This window comes from Papilio polytes, unplaced genomic scaffold (genome assembly GCF_000836215.1).
Source record: "Papilio polytes unplaced genomic scaffold, Ppol_1.0 DF824180.1, whole genome shotgun sequence".
NCBI classification, from domain to species: Eukaryota; Metazoa; Arthropoda; class Insecta; order Lepidoptera; family Papilionidae; genus Papilio; species Papilio polytes.
The window spans coordinates 3,692,183-3,699,825 of NW_013525024.1; positions in this window are offsets into that span (position 1 = coordinate 3,692,183).

The following is a 7,643-nucleotide window of genomic DNA, read 5'->3' on the forward strand; positions in this document are numbered from 1 at the left end:
TCACTCCATAACACTCTTTACCACTCGCTCATAAGTTCCAAAATCGAATAACGAAGCTATAACCAGCTCTTGGCCAATCAGCTGGTAAGTAGGACAATCCAATGGTTTTATGGACCCTCCAGAGCCTCGCAAGGTCCTCCTTAAACGCCGCTTCGGTCAATAATTTCTTTTGTTGGCCTTTAAGATTCGTGTCACTAATTAACACATTTCTTTTTTTATATTCTGAATGGAAACAGTAACTCGAGCTTTTTATATTAATTTACATAATGATTTGCAACATTTTTGTCTTGATACAGGTAGAAAGTACTTCATCGGGTTAATCACTTTCAAGAGTATGTGAGAAAGTTTCTCTTCTTTATGTCGCAATTATGTGTATAATAGAATGTGCTACACGATTTCCACATCACAATCGAGTTAAGCTTCGCAAAAGCGAACATCCACTTTTGGCGACTTTGTTAACTTTTTTAATTATACAGTTTTTATGGTTCAATTATTTACAAGTTCTCCCTTAAAAGTTTATAGTCATCTTAGATACAAACAACAAAATAAGATGTTAATATGCGTTGGTAATGTCATATTTAATTACACTCCAATTTCAGATGTTTACGTATCCGTAAAAACTGACACAAGTAGCTATACAAAACATAAAAACAAAACAAGTCCAAATTTAAATTGACATTAGCAACATATCAATTTTAATTATGTCCATTTTAACAAATAAAACAACGTATTACAAAGTCAAACATATTGTTCCGCATACATTATGCACTTGAGAAATGTCAAAAATGCCCTAAAAACCCGATACTATCCCGACTTACACTCGGCAACGCAACTATTACTCAAACTACATTTAACTTAAAGAAATACAAGCTTTAAAATATATGCCTTTAGAACTACAATCGTATAAACGTGCGGAAATGTGACAGGATGACCTGTGTACCCAGGTGTACGGTAATACGTGAAGAGCACAATTTCGGCGTCATACAACTTGATACCGTTGCCTACAAGAAAGTAGTTACTGAGAAAAAGAGTAAACAGTAACAGATAATCCCTCGCAAGTTTGTTTTTTCGTATTTCTTAAAAATCTTAATAGCGGCTGAGTTCTGAAACGAATCTAACATAGCTTGGTAAACGAAGTCGGAATTTTAAAACAATTTGGAGACTATTATTATTTATTAATATTTTGTCGTAACAATATTATAAACATAATTGATTGAAAACCGAATTTACATTTTTAAACCGAGTTTTCATTACTGAAACACAAACAAGGTCTTTTTTCACAGTATATGTGTGCGATATATCTATAGTCAATACCTTATTTTCTTTAAATTAATGTCAGTCGATATTATTAAAAAAATCATTAAACTCTAAAGATCTTGTGCAGTTTCTGTATAGAATGTGCAAACTTTAACACTCTGACATATACCTTGTTTTTGTACCGCTCCGGTGGTAAGAAGGTTAATGTATTTGACGAGTATGTAAGTGTTTTAATGAATTTTTATCTATACAAATGTTATTTTAAGACACTATAGTTCATTTAATAATTAAAGAAATGTCTTTATAAGTAATACATTTTAAGATAAATAATAAATTTAGGGTCAGGATTAAATATTTTTAAGCAAATTCAAAATATGAACACTCAATAATTGAATCTATTCCGCGATCAATAACCTTTTCTGTCAAAAATGTATCGTATGTATTGGCACCGTATTACTTGACAAATATAGAATTTCAACGATAATTATGGTTTGTTACGGTAGCTTTATTGGGGTATAACACCAATTGCGGCTTCGAGCAGACCAATGCGTTTTTAGTTCATACATAAACCGCAAAACGCCGCTGTCCGAAAATACAACGAAATGTTCATAAAAATGTTCCACCGCTTCAGAAACTAGATCGCTAATTTACGGTAAATTCAGCCGTTATCCGACTTCTGATAGAGCCAATTTACATTAATTAGATATGTTTAATTTATAATTAAATAGTTTTACTATTCATGATTTATGCATTATTTAAAATTAATGTTTATTTCCATTCAACACTGGATACTTTTATTATATCAAGAACAACAAAAAAAAAACAAATTTTTTATCCACTAGTATTTATTTTTACTTAACTGTGTTTTATTGAGTAACTAAATTAAAAAAAAATCACTTAGTTTCAACGGGCTTAGTATTACATCCCTTTGGTTACTTATGCTAATAAGTAACCCTTTTCTTGAAAACAACTATTGTAGATGAAACAATACGTCCATGTGACTTACTGCCTCAAATATAATAAACCTTTTCTTGTTACCCTACAAAAACATTTTTTTTACAATTTACATGGCTATCGTTTTGTAATCATTGGTATACAGACAAAATTGCGTGATCTGGTTCGTAACATTTCACTTAAAATTTGTTATAACTTGTTAAGTTAGGAAATGATATGTAAATAGGAATACAGTAATCGAAAACGAATAAAATTTATCTCATCATAACATTAAATGTATGACATTACCTCGATATGAATTCGTTGAAAAGTCAATTCATCAGCAGTTAACCCGAACATCCACGTACACTGTCCAACACAGATGAGGCACGGCGCATTAAATCGGCACGCATTAATCATTGTAATCCACTTCGGAATAAGAGCGAAATTAGCATGAAGCGGGCGCATAAAGTGGTGCAATGGGTCGTGTCGTTCGTACCGGTAATATTTCGCTCGTAATTACTCGTTATCCAGCACCGTTGTATGGTGCCATACATCAAATGTAACACATTGTGCGGTAGCCCGTCATTATCAAGATGGATGGCTCGCGAATCGTTCTCCTATACACTACTCCGGGTTGCCGAACGAACACATTTAGCGGATTGAGAGAGGACCGCTCGCAGTGCCTAAGCCACTATTCTTTAGTTTTGAAGACATTATTTTTCTACGATTGCAAATTAGTGGAAAAGTCTGCTTCTCTCAAAATGTGTGTTAGTAAAGTATAACTAATAATATGCCTAATTTTCCTTCCCCGCCTATTCTTTTAATTTGTCCCACACAATGCTTAGAGGCTACGAATTCGGTTGCTAGCTAACGCTGGCGACACACTGCCCTACTTCCGATCGCAGTCTGGTCCGATCCTTTGTGTCTCTGAGCTCCTCTTTGTTCTACATGAGGAAAATAATTCGCTAAACACGATACCAACGTGTTTGACATGTTTTATTAGTTCATGTCTTTTTATTTAGCATTGTTTGACAGGTATTGTCTATTTCATGTTCCATTTTTTATTCAGGTATTAATAGCACTAGGAATATCTTCTACAGAATGAAAAGATTATACCTAAATACTACCTCAATATCATTCCACACTGTTTGACAGGATGTCATCTTATCCTCGCTTTTTCCTTAGAGGGTTGGCTTACGTAGATACTTACTACTCAGCATATGTGAATGTTCGCACTACCTAGAAATATTCTCTTGGATGGTTTCTTTCTTTCATACTTTCCGTCTTCCTGTACTATGTCAAGGAAGAGTAAAATTTTAAACTTAATGGATGTTCTGATAAACGTTTTATAAGAAATCTATGTATCCACGTGCGAATACGTTATGTGCCGTTACATGAGGCGTGGTTGCACAATATGTCGTCATGCGCCGCCAGGGGTCGCTGTTCGACTCCCAATTCGCGAGTGAACATCTCATCGCTCCGTTATTCTAAAATCGGGCCCAACTATGTAGGTAAGTTTTTTCATAGCTACGATTTCTGAGAACGTGTCAGTCGACTTTATTATTAAAATGATAGACTGATTTTGGGTCATCCACGACGTAGATTTGCGTTTGTTAAAGTTGCCAATTGGTCATCTGTCTATTTTACTGTCACATGTTCCTATTGTAAAGAATTGCGCATTACATCCAATTTATAATCAATAATAATAATGGTAGATTACAAAATGCCTACTCTATTCAATCTTACTTCTCAATAAATCTTATTTACCATTTTAAAATCATTAAGTAATTGTTAAATCAAATTGTAATTGTTATTTAAGATTATAAAAGCTTACAGTGTTAGTGGGCCTGTGTAAGGCTACAACAGGTGTCTAAGAAAGCGGTAACTCCTTATAATTAGCGGTCGCTAAACGACTGCCGCCAACCTCTCCATTAAAACATCATCAAACATGTAAGCCTGTCCACAGCGAGTAGACACGTTTTCTATTTAATGTCTTATATGTCGTTAAATTGTTAAAATAAAAAGACGTCTTGAATCTACAAAAGCAATAATAATTGTATTCGAAAAGAAAATTTTGAGACACTTAACAGAAAACTGAAAGGTGCGTTCTTACATCCGTTGGAAACGCGGCCAAACGCTTGTTTATAAATGATAAAAACATGTTCATACAATAAATAAACATAAACCCGTGTAATAAAATAAAAAAGTACATAAAAAGACAATTTAACCTCTTCTTACATTGAGTATCGACAACTCGATGTTAAACATTACACCGAAGTAGTACATTCGTAATTCGGACAAAGTGCTTGAAGATTTACGTTCGTACTAGATTCTGCCGCTCGCTGAGCGCTAACGGTGTAAAGCGGCCCACTGAGGTTCGCAACACCGAATTATATTCAAGTCGGCGAAAAATGCGAAGAATTCTCGTCCGAATAGACAATGTTGAACACGTTTTCTTTAAAGATTCATTCTACTTTACCGTTTTTTGTTAGTTCACATTTAATGTGAAATTTCTTAATAAAATTTAAAGTAACAGTTGTATTAGTTACGCTTTTTTATAACAATTTAATTTACATTTCCACAATTATTGCCTTTCATAACTTAAACGTTAATTTACTAAAAGCCTAAAGAAATTCTACACTCATCGTTTTAGCTACAAGACTTCGTAGCACTGCACACAAAAGACTTCAACGCGTGTACTAACAAGTCGAACCTCTATTTCGAATAAATTATACGATTTGTTTGTTTAATATATTTCATAAAAGCACAAGCACAAACAATTGTGATAAACTTGTCAGTAATCCAATTAATTGTAAAAAAAACAGCTATTTATTTATTGATACGAGTTCTTCGGCTTATTTTGCCACCATCGCTATAAAGATTATCTTACTATTTTATGTTGTCTTTTGCTGAGTATTGGATAGATTTGTTTAAAATATTTTCTGTTAAACAAACACATGTAAAAGTTAACTTTTGTTTAAAACTGACAGACATTGTAAAATTAATTACTGTTATTCATTACAAATATAAGTTATGTAAACAAAAAGAATCACTTGGGCGGCATCACTTTGGTGGTTCGACAAAATCCGTTAAGCCAACCTTATTACAGTCAGCGGAATAGTTGCTTAAAGTTGAAGAATTAACTTGAGCTGCCATTAGTAACGGTCACTCGTGTATTGACCGTTTAGTCACGGCACCACCGAAATTGCGGCCTCTATAAACAAACATACCTGATATTGTAAAGGTTTAAATAAAAACAGTTGCGTTCAAATGTCTGTTTGAATAAAAATTTATTACTTTATTGCTGTTTGGGTAATTGAGTCTGTTTACAGTATTGTAAATATGACAGGTAGAATTTTTAAGGCGGTTTCTTTAATGTTATGGAAATATTTGAGTTGCCTGCAGTTGTACTATATTTCATATTCAAATATATTTACTATTTTCTATAGATGTTATTAACAACTTTTACTATTCCATTTATAAAATTTAGGAGTACATTTTAACCGTTTTGATATTTGCTTCAAATGCTTCAAACTAGCAGTATATCGGCTATTAGCTACTAAAACTGTCAAATGCTGTAAATATTAAGATTATTCAATTGTTAATAATAATTTATTTCGCATGCTATGTGTGTCATAGTCCAATAGCTGTGTGCTATGTCCGCCAGCTTGACAGTTTTCGGCACCTCAAGTAGATGGCGCTGTTCGCTGTTTTCTCCTCGCGACAATCAGGTCTGCTTAGTTTGATAATACGGAACATGCGGAGATTTTCCTTTGATATGTAAATCGATAGATTCAATAAAATAAAACAGTTTGCCATATCGTCGATCTAAATCAAACACTTTTATCACTGTTTTAGTAATGGGAATATTCCATATTAAAATATTCATATAACCTAAAAATACTGTATATTATTTGCTCGATAAAATCTTCTTTGACAGTTTTTTTTAGTCGTAAATTCTTTAAAAACATTTAAAACACCATTCTTTTTCTTATTCAGAGCAATATGCACTATAGCTAAGGCTTTTTAACATATAGTTGAATGTTTTAAAATTTAAACAAGCATATCTAATTGTTTGTTTTTCATTTTAAAAAAGTTTGCATTGTTTTACAAACATATGTTGTAAAAGCAATTACTCCTTAAACAAAGAATTGTCATAATATCATGCTTTCTTCCTTTCAATGCACATAATCATTGCGTTTGAACGCATCTTTTTCTCTGTCAATATTTTACCTAATTCCGTTCATGGTTAAACAAGAAACACATGTGCGGGGCCGAAGTTAGCATCTATTGAAAATCTTTTATTGCATTTTTTGGTTTGTTTATAACCGTAATCCGCACGCGTTACATTTCTTCTTAAAAAAAGGTTTAGTCCTTATGGCCTTTAAAACAATCAATAGAACATTTAATAATGTTCTTTAACAATCCGATACTCCAAGTAAAATATCCATAATACTTTCGACAATGGCTCTTATTACACGGACAACGAATTTTTTAAAAGTTGCACATCGTTGAATCACTTTCATCTCTTTCTGATAACAGTATAATAAAGACAATTAAAATACCAGAAGTAAAGTGACAAGTACAGTATTCACGTTCAGATGCTTTAATTACAATGTGCCGCAGGCCAATTATACGAGTACGAGGTGCGAACAATTTTGCAATACTATTCAAACAAGGTTATACGAGTAATTCACCAAAGCGAACTTTTTTAATATGCTGGGACAATTGGATTCTTTACTATTATATCTGTCTTCAATATGTTATCCTATTTTTAATTTGTGTAACACTTAAAAACAAAATTGTATGAATTTTTACAGTGTACTTTATGCCGAATAGTCGCGATTATAAAATAAATCAAAACACTTTATCAAATATTTATTTCCCTACTGATGTTTGTTCTTCTTAAAGTATACATTGCGATAGTTTAAGACTCAAATTATTATTAAAATATTCGAATGTCGAACTGAACATGTTGAGATGAATGCAAATCGAATCTGCACGAGTCGTTGCAATAAGTACTCTGGGACAGTTCGCTGACAGACAGTGGACCAGATTCAACCTTAAACACAGGCTGTGCACAATAATGACGGGCTTCGATGATTCGTATGTGACAGGGGGCGTTACTATCGCCCTGCTCCATCCAGATAATTCACAGTACTGTTAAATAATTTACAATCTGTAACCTACTGAATAAAATAATTTTAAAGTATACGTGAATAAAAAGGAGTAACTTTAAGTACTAGTTTTTAAGAAAAACTAAACAATAACCAAAAAAATGAGTGTGTTTCCTATTAAAGAAATAGCCATTATTCATATTGTTTCTACAAGTTCCAGTAGCACTTTAATACACAATTGGGTGTCTCTAAATGAATCAAAATAACACAAAAAAATCAATTGTGTAAAATCTTTGCGCAATTGGCAGACGAAGGTGTACAATGGATACGTGG